At 39.8% G+C, this 26,900-nt stretch overlaps 1 protein-coding gene and 1 long non-coding RNA gene across 4 annotated transcripts in view; both read right to left on the bottom strand.

Moving 5' to 3' along the window:
* Positions 1-26,900, bottom strand: part of LOC143272867 (uncharacterized) — a 108,392-nt gene that overhangs the window by 27,701 nt on the left and 53,791 nt on the right. The window lies entirely within an intron of this gene.
* Positions 271-26,224, bottom strand: LOC121828628 (uncharacterized). Its single transcript, XR_013050310.1, has 3 exons — positions 26,091-26,224; positions 6,903-7,006; positions 271-809 (listed from the first exon to the last, which is right to left on the bottom strand). It is a non-coding gene; the product is annotated as an uncharacterized LOC121828628 (long non-coding RNA).

The raw sequence follows: 26,900 nt of genomic DNA, 5'->3' as shown, positions 1-26,900 counted from the left end.
AAGGTGAAATCCACACAGTTCCCTTGACAGTGGCTATAAAGAGGACTCTGGGTGTCAGAACGGTGGGCATTAGCCTGATCTCCCACTTGGGAAACAAACACCTGGTACTTTGCTGATGTATAATGTCCCCACTTCATCCTTGGTACAGAGCTGGGAGCAGCAGTCCAATTTCCACAGGACCACAGAGCTCCTGACATCATCCCTACAACAGAGCTACAGATCCGTAGAAAGAAAACCAGAGACTCTGGAAGCAGTCTCTCTTCTGCCATTAATCAATGCAGGGAGGAGTATGGCCACAATGAACTTGCTAATTCACCTAGGAATAAGAAAACGGGTCACATATTCTCAAGGAAAGGGAAAAATGAAGGAATTAACAATTATCTATCCAGGGTCTACTATTGTAACATCTAATCCATGATTTTGACTGTTCCCAGGTATATTACATGGTCCTTTAAGTCCATTACCTAATCTGATCTTTAAAATAGCTGTATTGAATAGGTACTGTGCTATCCTCATAACCCATGAGACATTTAAACAAACAAGTGAAGAAATTTTGCTCATGACCACACAACTAGTAATCTGAAAACTTGGGACACAAACCACACCTGTAAGTTGCAAAGATGTTAATGGTGAAATCATTCCACACATATGGCAAGGAAAAGATGCAAATATAGTCAGGTGTTCAGACCTTTGTGTCGTTCTCTTTAATGCTTCAATGCCAAGACCATTAGAATGGGAAGGACTCTTTTGTAACCCACAAAATGATTGCAGTCACCCCAAGAATGTGATGAGTATCACAGCCTCTTGGCCTGGAAAAAAAAAGATATGTGCTCTCAACACCAGTTGTTCCTGGTCATTTGTGTTCTATGAAGTCAACATAAGCATGAGGCACTTGGGCCTTTAGGGGCCACGCACAACTAGGTTTCCATGAACCTCTAGTCACATTTCCATCAAACCATCCATACATAAGCCTGTTTTGGGGGTGCTATTGTTTGAAGAGACCTCATAAAAAATATGTTGCTGGTTCACTGACATGGAATCAACTATACCATTACTCATGCCTGGGCAAAGTGCAGCTGAGACATGTGTTTCTGTCACAAGACACCATATAGCCTTTCTACAGTTAGAAACAATGCAACACTTGAGCACTACCGTTAGGGGCCATCTGCAACAGTGAAATCTTCAATGAAGAATCACAAAAATGTGAAAAATGTGGCACTGACGTTGGCCAACCAGCCCATTGTGGAGCATGGACAAGCTGAATCAGTAGAGGGCCACTTTATTTAACATCATCCAGGAACCTGGACATCAGATCACTCAAATCTTCACTGCTCTGTTCATTAGTTTTTGGATTACTAGTAAATCTTGGTGACTAGACACATTTGCATACTTATGATCTGTGACTATCGAGGATCCATTGGGTTTACATAAGGTTTCCAATAATTGCAAAGGATACACAGACCGCACAGTGTCTGCTCAGCACCTTGTTCTAATTTACAGAGAAGCCTCTGACTAATGGAAAGTGCACAGAGAAGAGCTTTACAATAAGCCAGAGGCTGAAATACTGAAGGATGGAAACAAAACTTCAAAAACGAATGACTCACAAACAAAGTTGTAAATTTGACATAGAACAAAAAATTAAGCAGAGAAATAGATTTTATTCCCAAATGAAACTTCAAGGAATGTAATGTTTTCTTAGTAATGCATCAACTCTCTAAAACCATAAGCATGGCTTATTTCTCTTCTATGCCTCCAATGACACATTTGTGCATTAGGAAAATACGGGCCACAGGTAACATTCAGGAGTATCATTCTTACTTGATTAACAGTTGAGTCGTTACAGGAGAAAACAGAAATAGCAAATGCCTTTCACCAATGCCTTTCATCAGGGTCTCCCAAACCGTACATTATTATTATGCCCAGCCACCTGCTGCACTCTCAGGCAGAGCAAGCTCGCCAGTAAGCTCCAGAAACCCGACCTGAGACCACACCAACAATGGACAATATAGAGCTCAAAGATTAAATCAGTCACCCCAAGGGTCTCCAGTCTCAGCAAACAGGAATGGAAGAGTAGAACTAATACCTCTGTAGCTAGCTCTCTCTCTCTCTCTCTCTCTCTCTCTCTCTCTCTCTCTCTCTCTCTCTCTCTCTCTTTCTCTCTCTCTCTCTCTCTCTCTCTTTCTCTCTCCTGTCTCTCTGTCCATCTATCTCTGTCTCTCTTCCTTATTTCCTCATCTTTTTTAGTTAAGTGCAAAAGCACATGGGAGTGTGTGTGGGCATACATGCACATGTTCTCATGGTACACACACACACACACACACACACACACACACACACACACACATACACCATTTTATGTAGTACTAGGAAACTTTGCCTTCTGATGCCCTAGCTCCCCTTGCCTCCTAGCAATCTCTGGCAAGTTTTCTCCTACTTAGCCACGCACAACTTTCTCCTGCTCTGACCATGCTGGTCTCTACATTATTCACCTTATTTTGTAAATACTTTTATGACTACTTAATGCCAAACATGAAATGCCCAGATCAGGAGGGCAGAACAAGACCTCTGTGAGCCCTGATGTATCTCAGGGGTCTGAAACAGCTCACTGTTGCATGTTAACTCTTCACACAATATTAATTGTGGACAAAATTGATTGAAAAAGAGATGATTGGATGGTATAGTGGGGGGGGGGGTTAAATATAAACATGGTCACTTACAGATCAAATGCTTCATCATGTATAATTTTCAGAATCCCAGATTTATGTTTCTCACCAAAATTTGATTGACAGGGACCTGAATTCATATACTCAATATATATTTAACCTGGTCTGGGCAACACTCTGGCCTAAAATCAGTGTATGAGACACAATGGTAAACACAACCAGTATTGACACTCCTGGCTCAATGACAGAGAAGAACATGTCCCCAAGTTTCAAGCAATAAATTCCAATATTCAGAACCACATTCTTTAGCATGCCCAAGACACATTTTGATAAAATATACAGGAAGTGGGTATCAGAAAATAAAGTTGCTTCACACTGGATTCCCTTCAGACCTATCTGGAAGACACTGTGAAGCACTGTCCATGCCAGAGGAAAGCAGAAACACTCCACCTGAGACATTTTCTGTGCCATTCTCTTAGCCTGAGTGATATTTATCTTGACAGTGTGCTGCTTCTGGCCCTGCTCCAAGGCAAGCAAGGCAAAGATTCATGAGGCTTTGCTCTTTGGGGATCAGTTTTAAGCAGCAATGGCAAGAAGTCTGTCCCAATAAAAACATGTCTCAAGGAAGGAAAATTCCATATTTTTCTTCTAATAGACAGAAGACTCATAAATTTTGGAGTTAAGAAATTCCTCTACTCAAGTGGCACTGCCCCAGGTTTCTTATAAACAACTCTGAGATGGAAAACACAGACCTACTCTTTAAAACTAAGAGAGCATCCTAAATCAAGATTCCAGTTTATGTTTAAAACAAAATCTGGGGGAGAAGAGAAAAAAGAAGCATCTGAGGAGACCTGAGAAATGTAACTCAGTGGTAAAGAGGCTGCCTTTGGGCATGCAGGCTGCCTGCTTCACTCTTCAGGAATGAAAACAAATTTGAATGAAATCAGGCCAAGTGACAAAGCCAGCTTCACCTGTCTACTTAACTCCTTCTGTCCTTTCCTGTAAAGCCACTTATTTACCTGAGCTTCAGGGTATGCCTCAAACAAGTGGGCTGCTATGGCCCAGTCTTTAAGCAGTTAACCAGTTGGATTGAGGAAATATCTGATTGTGTAAACACTTGTTCACATGTATGCACACATATGTGCGTGTGGGTAGACGTCAGAGGTCAGCATCATTGTCTTCCTTAATTGCTCTCCACCTTACTTTTGGAGACAGGTTCTCTCCCTGAATCTAGGGCTCACTTATTCAGCAAGACAAGCTGGCCAAGAAGCCTCAGGGATCTCCATATGTCCATCTCCCCAGAAATGGGATTATGAGCATGTGCTATCATGCCAGCTTTGTACATAGGTGCTGCAGATCCTAACTCATATCCTCAGGCTTGTGCAGAAAGTACTTTGCTGTCTGAGCCGTCTCCTAGCATCCCTAAATCTTTTTAAGAAGCCATGATATCAGGAGCCATGGTTAAGACATTAGACATAGGCTTTCACCTATAAGAAACGCTCTGTATTACTTTCACCTCTAAACCAAAGTACAAGCCTAAACTCTTCCATTTTAAGCCATAATGGTGTCCAAACTCATCTTTTAACAAGAAAGTACATCTGTAAATGCTAAATATAATAGCAACTGCTTTAAAAACATTTAATTCTCTAACATGGCATAAAAATCATTTCTTCAATATTTTAAAATCAAATTCCTTGGCATCATCAACAACCCAAAATTGAGTTTTAAATGTACAGATAAGGGCTAGAGAGAGTTCAATGGGTAAGAGCCCTTGCTGAGCAAGCATGAGGACCTGGGTTCAGAGGACCTGAGTTCTGAGTCCTAAGACCCACACAAAAGCTGAGAATGGTCTTCCTTGCCTATGACTCTAACTTTAGCTCTGAGATTGAAAGGGGATAAGGAAACACAGGAGGAACACTGGAGTATGCTGAATACCCAATCTATCAGAGAAACTACAAACAAACAAACAAACAAACAAACAAACAGGTGAACTTCAGATTCAGTGGAACCCTGTCTCAAGGGGATAGGGGAGCAATAGATCAGGACAGCTCTATGGGTACATATGTACCACTCTTCCACATGTATATACTACATATATACACACAAACACATACTTTTTAAAGTATAGGTGAGATAAAATATGATAACTATTTACTATTAAGGAATATAATCAATTTATTTAATAAATACCAATATTCTTGCATTTAATAAATTAAATTTTCTAAACACAAACAAGAGTTTAGTTCTTCATGTTAATAACATCTATCCCACTTAGAGTATCTACAGGCATGCAGTAATGAAAATTCTAGGAAAGATAAAGTTAATAAAACTAAGCAAAGGGTAAGGACAAGTATGTGTGACAAGAGCTTAGATCATTATTACTACATGTTAAACCTCTTTCCAAGTCCATATGTAAAACATCATAGAAAATCTCAACATATCTTAAACACTACCCTAATAATCTCAATTCTTTTTTTTTTTTTTTTTTTTTTTTTTTTTGGTTTTTCGAGACAGGGTTTCTCTGTGTAGCTTTGCGCCTTTCCTGGAACTCACTTGGTAGCCCAGGCTGGCCTCGAACTCACAGAGATCCTCCTGGCTCTGCCTCCCGAGTGCTGGGATTAAAGGCGTGTGCCACCACCGCCCGGCAATAATCTCAATTCTTACCCAATATTTATGAGTTTACTTAAAAGGAAAGGGGAGACATTTAATGCTTTTAATAGACAACAAAAGGGAGAATAAACAAAAAATTTAAATGAAAACAATATAAAACAGTCACAAGACAGTCATCTAAACCAATTGCCATTCATTTCTTTAGAGAACAGAAGCAAAATATGGGTCATACAGAAGGGCAAATTATTTGGGAAGGTTTTTCTGACAGTGATAATTGCTAAACCCTCTCAGAGTAGAATAATGGGACAAAGATCTTCAATGAGAAAATTCAAAATAGGGCAGTATCTCACTGGCATGACCTGACACATGACTCTGCTTATAAGGCAGGAAAATGATTGACAGTTAATCAAGAAAAGAACTTTGAAAATATACAGTGACATGTTTCTAAGATTCTGCAGGATGGCTGGTCACTGAGTATCTTCACAAGAAATAAGCCAAGACAAACACACTGAGTATGAGTTCTGGGACTTCACTAATGCTACATATTTTTTAAGATTTCTAGAGTTGATCCTTCCTACCATTTCATTTCTGTAAAAGGGTGAAATTATGTTAGTTATTTTCTTTTGATACAGTATGACCAAATTTTGGAACACTTAAGATAATCACCACATTGCATTGCTAATACAGACTCAAGCTTCTGCTTCCATGAGATTTCAAAGCACCACACATAATGCAATGAGATCCGTGCTCTGGTAGCTCCTCTGCCATTTCCACCAGCTCCTGTTCTTATGGTTATGATTTCCGCTAATTGCAATACAAAGTTTCCTCTTGAATTGATCACACTTTGGGATGGATTGTGTGAAAGGTTATAACTTGCTACAGAGTGTTTATTCAAGTGACATCAAATAATGTCTCCGGTTGCCTCTGTAAACCTGGCTCCATTTTTCATCAAATAATTTATTTTGATAAAATACAAAAAAACTGTCCCAATGATTCATGTTACTCATTACTTTTATAAATTATTCAACAGAGAAATAACAAATACTCTAGGAAATATAAACTAAATTGAACTAAACACATCAAAATAAATGAATAGTTTATCCTTGATTTTATTGTGTTTATTCAATTGCTGCTTAATTAGAAAAATGCCATTATTTAGACTACAGATCCCTATCACTGTAAAAATCCATGAGCCTCTCCTATAAAACTATTATTAACTTTAGAACCAGTGATTGTTTCCCCAAGCCAACAATAATGAAGACTAAATTGGTATTTCAATAAAATTAAAAGTTGGAAACCTAAGTTATAAACTTTAGAGGGGAGGGGGCTTACCAATAACTATGCAAATAGTTTCTAGATTCTTCAGCATTTGTTTAGATCCTTTTGAAACAATTCTGATTTTACTTTGGTTATTTAAAGGCAGATGACAGAAATTCAACTTAGTAGATATAAATTCTGGAAAGAATAAAATATATTAGCTCTGAGTTCCATTCCTGCCTGAGACTACAGAAACATGTAACTCAATATTAAAAATATTTGACTACCATAATACTGTGCAGGCATGAAGTCCATCATAACTTCTAGGAATGGAGCCAAAGAGAAGTATAAAATCAAGTCAATTCAACTCACTTTTATAGCACATGATTCATTAGTCCAGTCATATGAGTACAGTGATTACCCATCAGCCATCTGTCCAGTTCATGCCACAAATTTTAACACTTTCCAGTTTTGATCTGCACATGTGAAATGAGAAAGTAGCAATGAACATGCTTGTTAAATGCATAAAAATCTAGTGCTATCTTATAAAGGGATCCACTAAGAGAAATTCATGCCCCCCAAGTTTCTATACTTAGTTATATGATTATAATCCAAGGATAGAAGAATGGTTGAGCTTTACTGACTTACTATCCTGTGAGCATTTTTGTGGCAGCTGAGAAATTGTGAAACTTGTATGCAATAAATCGAGTGAAATATCCATCACATAGAAAACGTCAATGTTTGGGGACAATCATTGTGATGAATGCAACAGGATTGGTCCCTACGACACTGGAGTATGTTAATCAACACATGCTACTGCACTTTTGACAAAAACCTAAAATTTGGAGCCCTGTATAATTCCACTAAAGCCAGCAAGGAACAATTGTCACCCATTACTATATCTAGGGTCAAGACAAAGGCAAAATATAATCTAAGGCAATTAATCCAACATCCATCTAGCTAAAAATATATTAATAGCACACAGATAATATGTGATTTTATATGTAAGAATACCTCAAGAGATGTTCTTTCCCTCATCAGGCTTTGATGTTATTGACTAAAGAAGCAGGGTGGGCAATTTCATTATCTTGTTTAGCTTTTGTTTGTTTTGTTTTTTTTTTTTTCTCTGTCATGGAGGCAACAAAAACAAATTATTTGCATGAGCCAGTTTGGCTTCCATACCAGCTGTAACCAGTCAGAGGCATCATGGCACATGATGAGATAGCCAAATGCTCATTGTTTAAATAGGGCCCAATTTACTGGAGTCCAAGTTATAATTAGGGTTTTTTTCTTTGGATTTTAAAAGGCAAAAAGTGAAGACACAAACTCTTAATACATATAATTAAGACAAGCAACCTTAACCTCACAGGTTTTTAGAGACTCTCGCTGTCACTCTTAACACAGGCTTCCTGCTGAGAGCATAATTACAGTTTTTGCTGCACTTCATACTGTCTGCCTCCTAGAGAGCGAACACTGTTTGTTATTATAAGAAGACTGGCATATCCTGCCTCCTCTGCACGGAATGCTTCTCCCTGATGCTGCTTACCTGTTATCTACTCTTAAATGTGAAGGGGGTAGGAGGAAGGCTAGTGAACTACAGAGATTTGGTAAATTCTAACAAGTTGGAATTAATAGAGTATTTTCTCCTCTTCTACCAAAAGAAGCTGATTGTCCCCTCCATTTGACACAATTGCATTCTACACCCATAGCTGCTTTTTCTTTACTATGCCTATAAACTAAGCTAAAATAAAAAGCAAAACCATGGAATCCTAACTACCTAAGCCTCAACAGTGGGAAATTCCATCTCAAATTAAATAGCATAGTTTAAACCAATAAATGTGTGGGCCACATTTACATTTAACATCAAGGCATAACCAAATCTTTCCTACTGGTTGACAACAAGTGCTTTGAGCAGCAGTCGGGTAGGAAAGTGCGTTCTGTTTCCAAAGAGATTCTACGTGTCCTTTAAAATGAAGAACTTGACCTTTATTGAAGCTGTGATAACTACATATTTTCAGTCATGTAAATAGAATGACAGAAAATGGATTTCTTTCTGCCCAGATTTATCACCCTCAGGATTAAGTCACTTTGCAGTGCTGTTAGGCTTTCTTAACTGGCTTTGCATGTCTCACAGGCTGTGACATCTCATTATGTGTTGTAACCTGCTTTGACAGTCTGCATCAAAAAAGGACTCCTCTATAGGTTTAGTATTTCTTTTTCCTGATCATGCCCTAATCTGCCAAGGCTATAATACATCTGAGAACAAAACACACTGTGGTGCTTAAGACATAGAAAGAAATGGAACAACAATTAGCATCTTGCATCAGGAAGGACTTCCTAATACCATGTTCTCCATTTGATACAAATAGCGTATTTGTGATAATGAGAATAGACATGTAAATTTTTAATTTTGTAATAATATTCTGAAGCAAGAATCCAAGTATATATTTTAATATACAAAAAAATTAGTAAAATGACGATATAAACTATGGAAGAACTATAGAGTGGAAGAATTATTGGGCAGTTTAAAGAAATAAAATGCATTTAGGTATACTTTTATTTGAAATTTTTAAAAAGAATTTCATGTATAAGTACTATATCATTTCTACCTCCTTCCTCTCCTTTTTCTTCACCAATTCCCTCTTAAATCTATGGCCTCTTCTTTTTAAATTATTGTTATATACATATACACATGCATATTTGTGTACATGTGTGCATGCACACACTTGGTCTACTGAATCTTCCAGCAATAGAAAAGCCAGCAAGCAGTGTGGGAACATTTATTTAGCTCAGTCCAAATCGCATTGCTCCATGACCCACAGGCAAATACATGATGTCTCCAGCAGCAGAGATTTTACAGTCTGATTTTGTCACTCAACCAATAGCAGTAGCCTATCTAGAGTGGATGGAGGTGTTGTTTTTACTCTTTGCTCTTTGGTCTTTGAGTCTTTCATTGCTCTTTGGGGCCCACCAACCAGCTCCCCAATAAATACATGGAGACTTTTTCTTACTTGTAAATGCCCACCCTTAGCCTGGCTTATTTCTAGCTAGCTTTTCTTAACTCAAATTATCCCATCTACCTTTTACCTCTGGGCTTTTACCTTTTTCTATTTCTGTATATCTTTTCTTTCCTCCTTAGTCCATGTCTTGGCTGGGTGGCTGAGTGGCTGGCCCCTGATATCCTTTCTCCTCCTTTCCTCACTCCACCCCCCTTTTCTTCTTTTTCTCCTTCAACTTATCCTTTCTGCCTGGCAGTCCCAACTAGCCCTCTCCTGCCTAGCTATTGGCCACTCAACTCATTATTAGACCAATCAGGTGTGTTGGGCAGGCAACGTAACACAGCTTTACAGAGTTAAACAAATGCAACATAAAAGAATGCAATACATCTTGGCATCATTAAATAACTATTCCACAGCATAAATGGCTGGAACACCTCTTTGATCAATAGTCCACAACAGGGAAGACTACAGAAGTCTCATGTGTTGAGTGACTCACAGGGTGGTAGATCACCCGGGCACTGGAACTTTTACGTAGCAACACTGTGGCCCCTGGGAGTACCTTTTTCAAAACATGCAGGTATCTTCACTTAAACTCTAATTGTTGGTTTTTTTTTTTTCCTTTATAGAAAGTAGATTTTTTTTAAGCAATGTATTCTGATTATGGTTTCCCCTCCCCCCTACTCCTCTCAGTTCCTCCCTCCATCCCCCTCCCATTTGTATCCATACCCTGTCTCTCTTTAGAAAGCAAAAAGGCATCTAAAAAAAATAAAACATAGTAAGTAAAAAAATGGAATATAATAAAACAATCAAACAAGAAGAAGAGCCAAAGAGAATGAAGAAGAAATACATATAGACACAGAGAGTCAAACACACAGAAATCCCCCTTAAACTGGAAGCCACAATGCATATGCAAAAGATCCCTTTTTTCCTTCCTAATTTCAGTTTTTACTGTTCTTATAAATGTTTTTCCAATCTGTAAGCACTCAATCAAGAGTTAACATACATTGAAACCTTTTTACGGACCCACTGCCATCCATCCCAGCATCAATTGGAGTTTAGATTCAGCGGTTTCGAAGGGGACACTTAAAAAAATTAGCAAGCTCCACTGTAGCACAAACATATCCCATAATCTGTATCAATTATTTAATGGGAAGAGCAATTGTGGGTACAGTGGCATAGAGGGAAACCACTGCCTTATTTCTATAACCCAAAGTCATTCTCCATGAGCTATCCCACTTCTCCATCCCAGGGTGCATCTGAGGAGCACATCTCCCCATCCCCCAATCAGTTCAATGAATTTGGCTTGAACTGCTTCGATAAGTGTAAGACCAAGGAAATGCAGATTGCATTCTCTCCTGCCATACTAGTTTTAGTGTCCTTGACCTTCCAGGCTGGTCTGTCCTATCACTGTGGCCGGCCAGACCATTGCCTTTGCAATGGCACCATGTGTTGGAGATAGGATGCTTGGCTGGGTCAGTAATTTCAACTTCTACCCAAAGGGAGAGAACAACAACTGTACATTTTGGCTAGATGGTTGCCTACCTCTGAGATGATTTATGTTTCTTTCATCTGTACTGCTTAATAATTCAATCCTTCTTGCACCCCAATGATAAACTGTTGTTTTGTTTTGTTTTTTTAAGGCTTCCAGAAGCTCACAAGCACCGAACAGGATTTCTGACATTTTTTTTTCTTAGATATTCTGGCTCTACACAGGTGTTGTCATATTTTCCTTAGAGTGAACTGGACAGATACCTTTGTCTACTCTGCCCTTCTCACCCCATTCTGAGTGTTTAGCACCTTACAAATGCTGTTTGCAAGTTAGTCTAAATCATTCAGATCCAAAGTTTCTCCAGCCTTGGAATGATCACCCAGCAAAGCCACAGAAGTCCCATATAGCTGTGAAGTTCCTCTACGTGAACTTTATTAACTCTCCTGTGAATACAGCTTCATCAGGCCCAATGAACTGAGCATGAAGCACAGCATTTCATATATTTAGTTCTCTCAGGCATTGCTTTCTCTGTCTTTCTCTGTCTCTTTCTCTCTCTCCTCATTCCTCTCTCCTCTCCCCGCCTACCTCCCTCCCCATCCCTCTCTTATCTTTCAGTTCCTGACACTCATGGGGACCTCAGCTGTTGATAACCAAGTGTGTCTAATGACTCATATTCCCCTCAGGTTATGCAGTCTTTGGGTCAATTGAGATGAGTAATTATATTGCTCAGTTGCTCTACATCCAGAAGACTCAGACTGATTCCATCTGGCCCTGTGTCCTACAGCCTCACAAGCCAGTGTGTGATGTGTTCTTTCATTTCTTACTTAGAAGTCTTTCCGAATTCAAGCAATTTAGTCCCACAGCAGTTCATGGTTATCACAGTTTGCTGTACTGGGCCATTATTAAGGCTTCTTGCTAGATGTTAGTCATGGATTTTTCCCTTCCACTGAACTAAATGTCAGGCCTGAAAAGTGTCTTCTAGGACTTTCTGGCTCTTTCACCATTCATGATCCAATTCTGCCCATGGCTTTTAAGACTTTTGATTCCAGAAAGGGATCTTTAGTACAGATCTAATGTGCACCCTCCTTCTTTTGCACCATACAACAAAGAGGCATTCAGTTTCCTGTTAACACAGAAGAAGGTGGACACCCTGAAATTCCATCCAATCACACTCTGCTCTCAGTTTGTTTGGCCTTGGCTGCAGTTCTTATTACCCATCATGATAAGCATGCAATGTCACTATAGCAAGAAGGCGTATTGCCTCATACCATGTGGGGAAAGGAACCACATGCATTCCCCCACAGATGCTCCGCCCTCTGGCAGACCAGCCTCAGTTTTGTGTCTTATTACCCAGAACCGTGTCCACGCAACTGCTTCTCCCAAACTCTTTGGGTACAGAAAAGTATCAGGAACCAAGTGTGGGTTGGCATCCCAGGTAGGGGTAATCACTTTGCCCAAGTCATGAACAATGGATACAAAACAGTCAAGTAGATGAAGGATTACTTTATCTCCAGGAGTTAAAATTAGTCTGGAAAAACAATACCAGGAAGAGATCAAAAGGGCTCATTTAAATCTCACTAAATTAAATTTCCCTAAAGTTTGAACACTATTCTCTTGATACAAGAGGATGCTAAATGAGTTTAAAGAAAGCTAAATGACAAATAACCATATGGAATTTAAAGCTAGCAGTGGTGTGTAGGAGGTTCAGGGGTGGAAGTGACCAGTAGATGGATGATAATAGGGTGCACAATACAGAGGAGTAGATGACATCAGCCAAAGATGAATCCCCACCATGCATTTAGATCTCAGGTCAAATCTTTCTGCATGGATTTAACTCAGATCTTTTTAGTTCCCTTGCATCCTATCCTGAATATGTCTAAGTATGCTTACAATTTGCACATGCTTTTATAATTCACTGTGGTTATTAAAGTGGATTAATAATTGCTATATTTTTCTGAGGCCCCAGAGAGATCTCAACCTAGGACTTTCCCTACAATGTTCTAGTCTCTTGAAGGTCTTGCCCAATAGATAACATCATCAAGTGGGTAGAGTCCAGTGCACTTGCATTGCAATCTGGAAGCCTAGTTTCTCTTTTTTCTTTCTTCCTTTCTTCCTCCCTATCTTTCTTTCTTGCCTTCTTTCTTTTTTCTTTTTCTTTCTTTCTTTTTTTTTTTTTTTGGTTTGGTTTTCCAATACTGTATTCCCTGAACTCCTTTGTAGACCAGGCTGGCCTAGAAATCACAGAGATCCACCTACCTCTACCTCCCAAGTGCTGGGATTAAAGGATGCACCACCACTGCCCAGCAAACCTAGTTTCTTAAAGATCCATATCTTAAGGAAGGTGCTGTATCTTTCCTAAATTTTATTCCCTTCATGTGCAAGATAGTGAAAATGATGAGAGCCTGGTGAAGTTCCTGTGATGATGAGGTAATAGAGTTGAAGGCCTAAGAACATAGTGGAAATATAAAAATTGTTCTCATGTTCATGCCCTGGAAGAGTCTACTGTAGTTAAAATATGTGAACAGGCAAAAGTCAGCTACCCTGAGGTAGCAAAGAGGACACGGGTGGAAAGAGTCCCTGCAAGTGAGAGTACAGACAGCCACGCTGCTGCAGGTGCCACTTCAGTCTGGGGCAGGCTGGGAGCAGGAGTGAACTGACATCCGCAACTTGTTCCCAAAAGTATTTTCTTTCTATCAACCCTGTCATTTTTTATTTTCCCATATCATACTCTAGATGAAATGGATTAAAGGGCCAGATCTGAAAATAAAGGAGAAAAAAGAAATATATATAACTGATTATTAGATTCATTCTCTGTAGAGCATAGAGGTTTTTCTTTAGGGGACAATGACACCAAAGAGAAAAGCTCCCCATATGACTATTACAATTCATTTTCATTTTTACTTCATGTTGTGACTTTCACTGCTTCCTTTCTGATCAAAAGTTAATCACAAACTTAATAAGCAAAGATAGAATATATAATTGAAGATGAGTGAAAGAAACATATTACAATCAAATCTCATTGCTGTATGCCTGCATGTACGCACCTGATTGGTAGAAAAATTGATCTGGAGGAGCCAGAGATGTTTGTTTGTCAGATTTATTTTTTTACTGTAACCAGGTTTCATATATATAGTGATTTGAATAAGAATGACCCCTGCTGTGGGATGTTAATGTATGTCCTGTGGGAGCCCTTCTTGGGTTCCTTGTGGCGTTACCCAGCAGGTTTGCATAGAGGATGATTAGGACCATGGGCCTGAGTGCAGGTGTCTGAGATGGTCTGCACTTGGCTGTACTGGGGGATGGTCTGTATGTCAAGTTGCTCTGATTGGTCAATAAATAAAACCTGATTGGTCGTGGCTAGGCAGGAAGTATAGGCGGGACTAACAGAGAGGAGAAATAAAAGAACAGGAAGGCAGAAGGAGACGCTGCCAGCCACTGCCAGGACAAGCAGCATGTGAAGATGCTGGTAAGCCACGAGCCGCGTGGCAAGGTATAGATTTGTAGAAATGCGTTACTTTAAGATATAGGAACAGTTAACAGGAGGCCTGCCACGGCCATACAGTTTGTAAGCAATATAAGTCTCTGTGTTTGCTTGGTTGGGTCTGAGCAGCTGTGGGACTGGCGGGTGACAGAGATTTGTCCTGACTGTGGGCAAGGCAGGAAAACTCTAGCTACAGACCCCCATAGATTCATATATTTGAATGCTTAGTCACCAGGGAGTGGAGCTGTTTGAAAGATGGTAAGAATTAGGAGGTGTGGTCTTGTTGGAGTGGGTGTGGCCATGTTGGAGGAAGTGTGTCACTGGAGGTGGACTTTGAGGTTTCAAAAGCCCACAGCCCATTCCATGCCCCACCCCTGACCTTTCAGCCTGTGGATCAAGATGTAATGCTCTCAAATTCTGCTCAAGTACCTCCAGTACCTGCCTAGATACCAACATACTTCCCACAGTAATAATGGACTAAACTTCTGAAACCATAGCCAGGCCCAATTAAATGCTTTCTTTAATAAGAGTTGCCTTGGTCATGGTGTCTCTTCATAGCAATAGAATACTAACTAAGACAGGACAGTGCTAGGGAGTAGGATATTGCTGTGATAGGCCAGACCTTGCTACTTGTTGGTGGAATATAGACTTTGGGAATTTGGACTAGAAAAATGGTTGAACACTATAAGCAGGACTTACTGGATCATCTTAATAGGAGCATGCACAGAAGTGCTGTAAGTAAAGTCATTTATGGTAGCCTGGATCAAGAAGTTTCAGAGGGGAAGAACATTAGTATGTGGCCTAGAAACAGTTCTTGTGATATTTTGTCAAAGAATGTGGCTGCTTTTGCCCTTGTCTTAAAAAATCTTCCTGAGATTGAAGAGAATTGGATTAATGGCATTGGCAGAGAAGATTTCAAGACAGCCTAGCATTGATTGTGTCCCGAGTCCATAGTAATCATTCTTATGCCAATCTATAATGCAAAAGAGCCAGGTGGACAAAGAGAAATACAAAACGTACAGTGTGAGGAGAAAAGGAGCACCAGGAAGTGTAATGGCACTAAGTCGAGTGCTTAAGGAGATACCAAGTTTAAAGAAAAGCCTGATGCCAAATGGAACACAGGGAGTGGTGACCACAGAGCAAGACTCCAGCTAGCGAGGCTTCCAACTTGTGAAAAGGAATTAAATGCTGAAGCAGAGAAGAAAACCACCCACAACAGAAAGCGGAGGAAAATTTAATTGAGGGATGGGCCAAGTTCCAAGAAAGAAAGGTTGGAGGATGATTCCCAATGAAACTAAACTGGTAGCAGTGTGATTGGGAAAGGAGCTAAGCCTGGAAATTGGAGGTCTGTGTTTATGCAGCTTCAAGGCATTTGAAAACAGATTTTTAACTTAATTAAGAAGATCTTGTGCCTAATAACACTGTAGCTTGGAGTGATGAGAATTAAGCAGAAAGATGATGTATATTAAGTTTTAATTTCTACTTTTAGTACTATATCACAATAAAAAGATGTCTTTGGGGAAAACCATTGATCTCTATTATTAATAAAGGGAACAAAAAAATCTAGAAATTTGAATCAGTCTTGAAAAATTGGAGAAATCAACTCGTAGCTGTTATTAGGTCCTATCTAGAGCAGTATTTGTGGTGTGTCAGCCACTGTCAAGAGCTCTGGCTATGGAGAGTCTAAGCTTAGCCTATCATTCGTTGTTTGATTGGAATTAGGTATGCTATTTAACAGGTAAATCGAGAAAGGTCCACCCCTCAATTAAATTTCCTTCAGCTTTTTGTTTGTTTGTCTATTTCGATTATGTTGCTTTTATTCGTGTGTGTGTGTGTGTGTGTGTGTGTGTGTGTGTGTGTGTGTGTGTGTGTGTAAGTGTTTTCTTTTTGGGAGAGAGAGAGAGAGAGAGAGAGAGAGAGAGAGAGAGAGAGAATAAAGTTGAGTGGGTAAGGAGATAGGAAAGATCTTCGAGGAGATAGGAGAAGGGAAAGAACAAGATCAAAATATGTTGCATGAAAAAAATTCAAATAAAAATGTTTTTAAAGAGTGGTCTGTGATGGGCTGGGGAGGCAGTTCAGTTGGCAGAATGTCCCTGGGTCCAATACCCAACATAAACTGGACATGGTGATATACAGATAAGCCCAGTTTTCAGGAGGTAGAGGCTAAAGAATCAGAGTTTGATGTCATCTTCACAACTAACTTTAGTGGACAGAGAACTATTGTGCTCTGCTATTGTGAAGAATAACTGCTATTTATTATTAAATCTCATTACAAATGGTTGAATACTACCCAGATGCTTTTTATCTAAGTCATGAAGTAACTTAGCTATGACAACATCTAAGCCCTGTCTTTGGGATACTTATCATCCATTCCTTATGTTTTCAATGCCATCATGCCTCACCTTACATGCCTAGCCCATTCTTATAGAAAGTCATGTTTGTGAACACTGTCTCATGACTTTCTTACCTTGTGGTCTTTCTGTATAAAATGCATGTCACTAAATGCATTCATTATTTGCTTTCCATGGAAAGAATTGACAAGGCTTCTCTGTTTTTTGAGAAGTACCACAGTGTGAATAGTGTTCAGGGTTACACTGCCTTTGTTTCTCTGAAGTTTCACAGCAACTATACACAGTATGTAAATGAACACAGTGATGTAGTGATGTTTCCATAACATTTCAGGTACTGACATGAATTTGTCCCATATGCTGTAATTTGTAGACATTTGCTCGATGACTAAAGATGCCTCTTTTCCCTTTGAACCTTTTTGGGTTGTCTTGTGATGTGGTGAGAGACCCTGTCTTAATAAACAAGGCAGATGACTCGTGGCCAATAACACTTGAAGTTAACTTTTGATCTCCACCCATACACATGTGCACCTTTATATATGTGCACACACACACATGCACACACTTGATACAGTGGAATATACATGTAATGCATTTAGGGGAGGGGCTAAGGCAGGAAGATCATAAGTTCAAGGTCAGCCTAGGCAATATAGTGAGACCCCTTCACAAAAAAGTGAAAGAATCTTGATGTGCATGTGTTGTAAATATAAAAGGTGACAAATACTACAATTTGATATGGAAAATACTGTCTCCTTTATGTCTAGTTTGTGAAACTAATATGAGCACAACGTGCACTGAGCACCTGATGTTCCTCTTCTATATAAAAGTAAAATTTAGGTTATTCTTTAAGCACAATTTCCCTTTTGTGTTTTTGTTTCACTGATCATCCTTTATCTTGATTTATAGACATATTTATAATGTCCACACCAGGCCTCTCCTCTTCTTCACATTCAGTTTGTTTCTTATTGTAGATGATGGTGTTTGGAGGGTGGGTAGGGACCTAATCTAAGGGAATAATTCTCAAAGTCCTCCTTAGGAAAGAAATAGAAAGCATTCTGAAAACAGCTGAGATTCTGGTTCCACTTGGCTCCTGTTTCTTCCTTCTAACTTAAAACACTGCAGGGTGGGTAGTGGTGATGAAGTTTACACTTGAAGCTGGAGTTCACCTTTGATAAAATTCTTACACCCAAGATTACCAAACCAATATGTGGAAGAGCCGAGAGTAAATCCTAAACTTATAAACTCTGAGTCTGCTGTTATTTTAACCACATCAGCTTATCCTGGTCTGGGAATGGACCTCTCTTCTTCTCCAACCAATCTGCTATATTCACTAATAAATCCCACATGACTATGTAAGCTTTAGGGTTGTGAGCCTTGACTTAAAAGAATCACAAAGCATCTTGGTAAGCACTGACTCCTTTGGCAACTGTGACAGTCAATCTCAGTCACCAAGCTGATGGGATATTGAGTACCATAGGCTTGTTAGCCTTTGCCTGTGTGTGAAGAATTATCTACATTGGGCTACTTTTGGGTTAAGATCACCTTAGCCACAGACAGCAACATGCCATGGGCTGGACTCCTATACTGGATGAACAGGAGAAAGTGAACTGAGCGCAAGCATCCATCAACTTCTGCTTCCTGGCTGTGGCTTCCTTTCCCTGATGAACCAGCCTTCAACTATGAGTCAAAATTATTCCTTTCCACATTCAGTTGTTTTTGTCAGGGATTTCATCACCATGAGACAAGCAACCAATGGAGATGAAAATGACTCCTTCTCTGCATCTAAATTTTATAAATGTCTAGATATTTCCAGTAGCACAACTCACATTAGGAAGAGGTTTAGAGCAATGGAGAAGGGGTCTAAAACTGTTTAACAAAAGAAAAAAAATGACTTAGCTTTGTGCTTTTAACTATCTCAGCCATGCAGCTAACAATGTGCTGAGTTAGTCCTTAGGGGAAACTATAACAAGGGTCTCCAGAGCACAAACGCTGTTCCCATTGAACCAGGTCAGCAGTGCCCCCCACTCCCTTGCCTTCCATCTGGAATAGCGCTGTTGGTTTTGTCATCCCCATAGGCACAATTCTGACACATCTCGTTAACTTTTACAGGATCTTGACCCGTAAGAATAAATGGTCTATGCTTCAATGTCTAAGTATGCACATAAAGAGATTAGAGCTTAACTTAAGGGCTATATAGGTAATCTGGGGTCCAGGAAAAACCATATATGCTCAAAGAATATGAATTTCTTGAGGTATTTATTTTTTCAGATTTCAAGCTAATATAGTGTAGCCTCAGACACTCCAAACCTATGTGGAAGGAAGAACACAAGAGTTTCCCTGCCACATTCCACTGCTGGTTCCTTCTACATGGTGTCATCATTCCAGCCCCTTTCATGCACACGTATCCCCGGTTTGTTGTAACTGGATCTGTCTGTGGGTGGGTGTGCAAAGAAAAGGTGGGTAAATAAGTAAAATCATCACCCCAGTTAAAAACATCAAATACTGAAAAATACCAAAATTTACTCTACTATGACGTTGCTTGTGTGGCCAAAATTAAGTAACTGTTCATGAGGGAAAAATGAAAGCAAACCACAATGACTTGTAAATGCCCAATACCAAAAAAATGATAAAGGAAAATCTAAGTATAATCAGCAATCACATTGTAGTTCTTAATTATTAACTTTTTCATTCAAATGAATTCTTTTTAACAGAATGACAACAAATAAGCAAACTAACACTGACACTCTTTCAAAATTATGTCTTTGATTAGAGTGGCCAAGATAAAAGTAAAATAAGGGCTGGTGAGATGGCTCAGCAGGTAACAGCTCTTGGTGACCAAGCTTAGTGAGCTGCTTTCAAACGCTGGGATCCACATGGTAGAAGGAGAAAACTGAGCTCCCCTTTGATCTCCAACAGGTACTTACTATTATACACACCCATGCACATACACAAATACACACAATAAATAAACTGAAATCATAAAAACTAACCTTCTCAGCACTTTGACCAGTTACAAGTCTTAGCATTAACCGCCATCCACTGCCAAAAAGAACTTGGTTGAAAGCTGCAGTAATCTAGGCGTTTAAAGGGCAGCTTGAGACTATGTCCATTTGGAAAAATAATAGTACTAGGTTCTACTCCAAGGCCTATGATCTACCCAGCCATGGGTTCATGAAGCCCCACCCCTCTTGAGGAGCTAGGGGCAGTTGATGACTGGTGAGGAGAGACAGTCAGCTTCCTTCTGAAATGTGGTCCCTGATAGGTTCCTCATGCTCCAGTCAATGGTCCTATCCCCACACATACTCTCAGCACTAACTAGAGTCAGTAGGTTTAAAAAAAAAAATCAGGTTGGAAAGGAGACTTTGTGGGTTAGTTCTGATAGGAGTTGGAGGGGAAGGAGATGGGAATGGATTTGGCCAAAACACATTGTACACATGTATGAATTCTCAAGAATCAATAATATAGATACAAACTCTTGTTTTTTGAGTTCTGGATGAGTGTCAAGTATTTAACCCATTGTTTACATAATAGGATTATTACAATCATTTTCCAGATTATATAAAGCAGAAAGCTTAGGGCAGCGTATGTGACTTATTCAAGAACAATCAGGTAATAAGGAGGCACAGTCTATCATTTTGAGACTATGTTCTCAAAAACTCTATCTTTGACTGCTGCTCAGGGAACAATTTCATTCTTCCAAAAGAATATCCACTTCAAGAAAATATACACATATATGAAGGTAATCTCAATGAAATCACCAAATAACAAGGGAGAGAAAGTTCCAACTGGACATCTCTTATCACCAAATGAAGCTTCCACTACTAGGACTGGGTTACATCTAATTGAGTCAAAGGGGTCCAAAGGGGGCCACCAAACAACCCAGTGTTGTGGGTATTTGAGCAAGCTGTGTAAAGATATGCCACTGTTTTACCTTGTCTGCATAAGGTACCTGATTGATTTAATAAAGAGCTAAATGGCCAATAGGTAGACAGGAGAGGTTAGGCAGGACTTCTGGGCAGAAAGAGAAACTTGGGATGAATCTAGGCACTAGTGGTCACCAGTGAGATATGGTGGGAGTCAGATATACATTATGGAAGAAAAGCAATGAGCCATGTGGCAAAACATAGATTAATATGAATGGATTAATTTAAGTTATAAAAGCTAGTTGTGAACAAGCCTAAGCTAAGGCCAAGCATTCATAATTAATAAGTCTCTGTGTCATTATTTGGTGCCCAGTGATTCAAAGAAAGTCCAACTATAACTCAGAGTGTTGCCAAGGTTATAGGTAGCTTTCTATAAACTGATATCAAGGTCCCATAGCTGAAGACAACATCTACACATCTCATTTAACATGGGGAAGTAAAGCTGGTGCCTACTTAGAGCCTTCACCCTTATGGCTGGTGTTCTTGGTACAGGAAGGTACCCTGCACATTACCGAAGGAGAAATGTAAATACCAACCCAGCTACAAACCCTTCAATCTACAATTACGTCCTACCTACAAGATAGGCTAGTGAAATAGTTGCACAAACCTTGTGATTATAACCAAGCAATATCTGATTTGAGTTAAGACCCACTCCATGCAATAGAACCCATACCTGACACTGTTTGAGTGACTAAGAACCTGAGACTAGATAGCCCAGGGACCTAGGGAAAAACTAAATACTACTGTTGTTAGTAGAACACACCAATATAAGGCTCCTAATGACATTCTGCTATACTCATAGATAAGTGCCTTATTCGGCCATCATCAGAGAAGCTTCCTCCTGCAGCAGATGGGAACAAATACAGAGACCCACAACCAGATAATATGCAGAGAGTGAGAGACCTTGGAACATTCATTCCTAAATGGGATGTTTAATCAAATACCTCCCCTAAGGACCCAGAGAACTATAGCTGGAAATTTTCCTGAGTCCCGCCCAGTCCTGCAGCCTCTTAGACCCAAGTAAACACACAGAGGCTTATATTATTTACAAACTGTAGAGTCTACGGTAGGCCTCTTGCTAGCTAGCTCTTATATCTTAAATCAACTCATAACTATTAATCTATGTATTGCCACATGATCCATGGCTTTACCTGCATCCCATTACATGTTGCTCCTTGGGTGGCTGGCTCACATCTCCTCCCTTCTCCTTCCTCCTTTCACTCTCTCCCTTGGATTTTCCCACCTGGCTGCATCCTGCCCTGCCATAAGCCAAACGGCTTTATTTATCAACCAATCAGAGTAATACATATTCACAGCATACAGAAAGACATCCCACAGCAGAGAACCCTACAGAAGAGGAGGCAGAAAAAGTGTAAAAGCCAGAGGGAATGGAGAACACTAAGGGAAAAAAGGCCTTCTAAACAGACAACCAAGACAGACACACATATGAACTTACAGCATGAGGCAGCATGCCCAGAGCCTCCATGGGTCTGTACCAGACAAGGACCTAAAGCTGGAAGGAAAAGTGGACAAATGCCCCAATCTTTAACCAAGAAGCAATCTCCAGTTGATAACCACTTGCAAATTCCACAAACTAGTGGTTTATGGAAACAAACTACTCTTGAGGGTAGTCCACATGCCCAGCAGAAGATGGCCAACAGAAAATGAACTCAATGGCATCAATGAAGGTTCCTTTTCTCATAATGTCATCTCCAGGCTTTTTTCTTTTTTCTTTTCCTTTTCTTTATTCCTTTTTCAAATTTTATTTTTACTTTATCTCTATTTTTATTTGTTTACTCTATAGGTCCCTTGCATATATATTATGGATTCTGCTTTTGTATTTTTCTGCGATTCCAGGGTGTGCAAACTAGTGTGTTTCTGTGTCTCTATCAGTTTCTGTGCCTCTTTTCCTTCTATTTGTTTTGTCCTATTCCTATTCGTTTGTTTTGGGGTTTCACTATATTTTATTTTATTATTATCCTTTAGCTGCATGTTTTCTGACGAGACAGAAAGAGGGTGGCTCTGGATGGGAGGGGAAGTGTGGAGGAAGTAGGAGGAGCAAGGGAAACCAGAATCAGAGTATATTGTATGAAAAAGTATAGTTTCTCACTAAAATAAAAGAATCATTCTGATTATTGAATTATAGCATTTATCAGAAAGCCCTGGTGATGACTCGCTGCTGTCACGTGGATACACTCCCTCTGAGAGCGCAAAAGTTTTCTTGATGAAGAGGACACCTAATAATAAGTCCAGAAGGTTGGAAGCTTCTAACCCCAAAAGCCATGGAAAGCCTGAACCACTCTTATATCCAGTGGTACCAAGAACCTCGGGGGAAACAGAGAAAGTAAAAGAGGGTGTGTATTCATCTCCTACAATTTTATTTGTGCCATCAGCTTCTACATTTAACTTGAAAGTAATGGACAAATTAGGATCAGGAAACAGCAAGGCTCAAGGTTCATTGCAGTCTATCCTAACATAAGTATCTTTTCTCTTATAGGTAAAATTGGCATGAGACAAGTTCCAAACAGCAAAAACATGTGGAATTTTCAACCAACTTATACCAGCTCCCTCCTCAGAATAAATATGTAACCACCAGGTCAGGGTCATTTGGTGTGGGCTGACAGGAAGCCAGAAGTCAAAGAAGAAAGTAAGCAAGTGATGATGAGGACCAGACAGCTATGTGGCAACTCGTGCATGGAAAATACGTTGACAGTGACCCTGTCAGCCCTATATACAGCCTCATCAGGCTGCTGACATACTCAGCTGAAACATGCTGACACCCAGGACCAAACTAACCAAAACATAATTGTAATTAGATCCGATTTTCTGATAGTTTTTTTTTTCTGGTTTCCAAATGCAGAGGTTCCTGCAATTAAACATGGATACAACAAAGTGAAAGTAAAATCCCTCACACAATTCGGGCTCAAGCAATAATTATCCAATGGGATTCATTTACCTGTTAGATGATTAAGTATCTCCATAACAGAGAATAATGTGATGTGTCAGAAAGAATATGGACTGGGGAATTAAACCTGGATTCGAATCCTGGTGTCATGGGAAGTAAATTATTCTATTTAATTAATATTCGCTGTAGTCCAGCTTGTATATTTGCAAAATTATAGGAACTCTACAGAGTTTCAAGAAGAAATAAAGGAAGAAATGCACATAAAACTGGGGCATAAGAGCCAGGCGGTGGTAACACACGCCTTTAATCCCAGCACTCAGGAGGCAGGGGCAGGTGGATCTCTGTGAGTTCAAGGCCAGCCAGGTCTACAGAGCTAGTTCCAGGACAGCTAGGGCTGTTACACAGAGAAACCCTGTCTCAAAAATTCAAAAATAAAATAAAATAAATGGAGCATAAGCCTAGGGACCTAGAACTAGTAAATAAACTGTATTATTCTCTGATATTATGTATGCAGAATTATGGTAACATTTTGAAGGATTCATGGTCCCTACACTTACAGGAAACAAAGGTTATTGTTAAATAAAATCAACAAAGTCTCAGAAAAATCCCAGTTCCATCTGAAACCAACTCAGAATCTGGTACTTCACAAGAGGCAAAAGAGAGCTTTTATGTACATTAAAGAAACACACTTGGAAACTATAAGAAAATTCTAAAGCAGCGAAGATGTATTTACATCTTGAAAATGCCAGGACATCCTCAGTCCTCAGAAGATCTTGAGATGACAATTAATGCTCTGGAACACCCTCATTCACAGAAAAAAGATGATCGCTATCATGTTGTGAAGATTAGTTGAGATAGGCCTATACAAACCATATATATGCCTCCTACTCCCATGGGGGGTGTAACACGAATCCTAAAGGGTCTTATTAATAAAAACAAACCCAGAGCCAGGTATTGGGGTGAACGCTGAAAGATCAGAGAGACAGAACCAGCCTCAGCCACCTCATATCACCAGTTCCTCAGCTGATCCTCTTTCCTCAGACTGGAAGCCTCTGAGTCCTCATCTGAATGGATCTCAGCTGAACTGCTGCTCAAAGCCTAAAAGCTTAACCAGCTCTAGTTCCTGGTTCATATGTGATGAAAAGAACCTAGAATTTTGGTGGTGGCAGAATATTGTGAATATACTATGAATCACTAGATTATACACTTTAAGTAAGTGAATTCTGTGATCCATGAATGATATGTCAATAAAGTTGTTCCTCTTTAAAAAAAAAAGATGAATGCTGAGACAAGAAAGCATTTTCATATCAAGATGTGCACACTCATTTAGCTACAAGATACTTCATTGTTATTTTACAAAATAAAAATGACCATACAATGTTGGAACTTAGATTACAAGATAATTGGTCATGGAGAATTAATTATCCCTTGACCTCACTAGTCTTATCTGAGTTTACGCCAGTAACAAAGGTACTGTGTACATTCCATTTCCAGTTGTCATGATACTTTTCTCTCAGCAGATTCAAATTATAGAGTGAACATCGTTCAGAGCTTCATGTTTCCAAGGTTCAAAAAGCAGAGTATATTGATGTTAGATGCATATAATTAGTGGCGTGAAGAAAATTGTCTAACTGGGAAGACACTCTGATGAGCCTTGGTGGTATTAACAAAGGTAGGCAGGCTTCAGAGAGAAACTGCTGCCTGGGACCTGAAAGACAGACTTCCTGAGGATTCATGAAAATATGGCACTAAGTAGTGAAAAGTAAATAAATACAGATACCATGGACTGTTCTGGAACCTGCCAATCAGCTCATTCTTTCCGGAGCGTAAAGAGGGATGGTAGCAGGAATAAAACAGAGAAGGTAGACAGGGACAGTTTCATGCCTTGCAGATTTCACTTTTGAAGCTGTAGGCAGCCATTAAGATTCTGAGTAGGACAGTAATATGACTGCATCTCCCTTAAGATAGACCAGTAGGCAGAAGAGAGAAGGATGAATTAGGGGAGGAGGAAGGAAGGACCAAGTGGGGTGTGACAAGAGGTTCACAGACAAGGGTGAGTTTTGGTGCACTATTGTATTGAAATGGCGGCTTGAATACTGTCAGAGCAGTCAGGATGAAGCAAAGAGAATAAGATAGAATGAAGTAGAACTGAGTTCAAAACCACATCAACCCTCCAAAGCAGGGTGAAATTTCTCCACTGCTTGCAAAACTGCTTCTCCCAGGCCCACTATCGATCATGAGTTGCTTATGTGTTTATTTACTTAATTTAGACTCCAGGAGTGTGCTATAACTTCTACCATCTTTCCCTTTTTCTCTGTCACTTGGACCGGTAGTCGCCAGGGACAAGTAGGATAAAGGCATCTCCTTTTCGGCAATAGACCTTTTCTGACTACTTCTCTGTGAGGTCTCACTTACTTTAGAAACAAACAAAAGATGACAAAACGATCTCCCCAGGTCCTTAACTCTGAGACATCCCTCTGCTGATTCCCTTTCAAAGCCTAACTCCTTTGGCAATGCAGGCTCCTTAAGACCAGAGTTGGTATAGTGAATCCTGGTGGCCCCAATGACACTGATATCATAGGAGAAGTTGGAAAGAAATAACTTGTTCTAGAAAGAATCTAGAAGAAAGACTTCGTCCCCACAGAGGCCATAGAAGGAAATCCAGCAATTTTATCCATAGAAGGAAATCCAGCAATTTTATCCAAAAAAAAAAGGACTCTCCTTTGTTTTATGGGACAAGTAATTGATATGGAAAGTGCAAGTATTGTTTTTGTTGTTGTTGTTTTGTTTTGTTTTGTTTTGTTTTTCGAGATAGGGTTTCTCTGTGTAGCTTTGCGCCTTTCCTGGGACTCACTTGGTAGCCCAGGCTGGCCTCGAACTCACAGAGATCCGCCTGGCTCTGCCTCCCGAGTGCTGGGATTAAAGGCGTGCGCCCCCACTGCCCGGCTTTTTGTTTTGTGTTTTGTTTTTTGTTTTTTGAGGCAGGGTTTCTCTGTGCAGCTTTGTGTTTTTCCGGGAACTCACTAGTAACCCAGGCTGGCCTCGAACTCACAGAGATCTGCCTGCCTCTGCCTCCCGAGTGCTGGAATTAAAGGTGTGTGCCACCACTGCCCGCAAGCATTGTTATAACATAAAATGTAGAATAACAAATATCAAGTGCTTTCATACTAATGATATTATAATTTGGTGGTGGTGGGGGGGTGGTAGCATAAACCAGGTATAAAA

Source organism: Peromyscus maniculatus, chromosome 4 (assembly GCF_049852395.1).
Source record: "Peromyscus maniculatus bairdii isolate BWxNUB_F1_BW_parent chromosome 4, HU_Pman_BW_mat_3.1, whole genome shotgun sequence".
In the NCBI taxonomy this organism is placed as follows: domain Eukaryota; kingdom Metazoa; phylum Chordata; class Mammalia; order Rodentia; family Cricetidae; genus Peromyscus; species Peromyscus maniculatus.
This window is presented reverse-complemented; position numbering and strand designations above follow the sequence as displayed.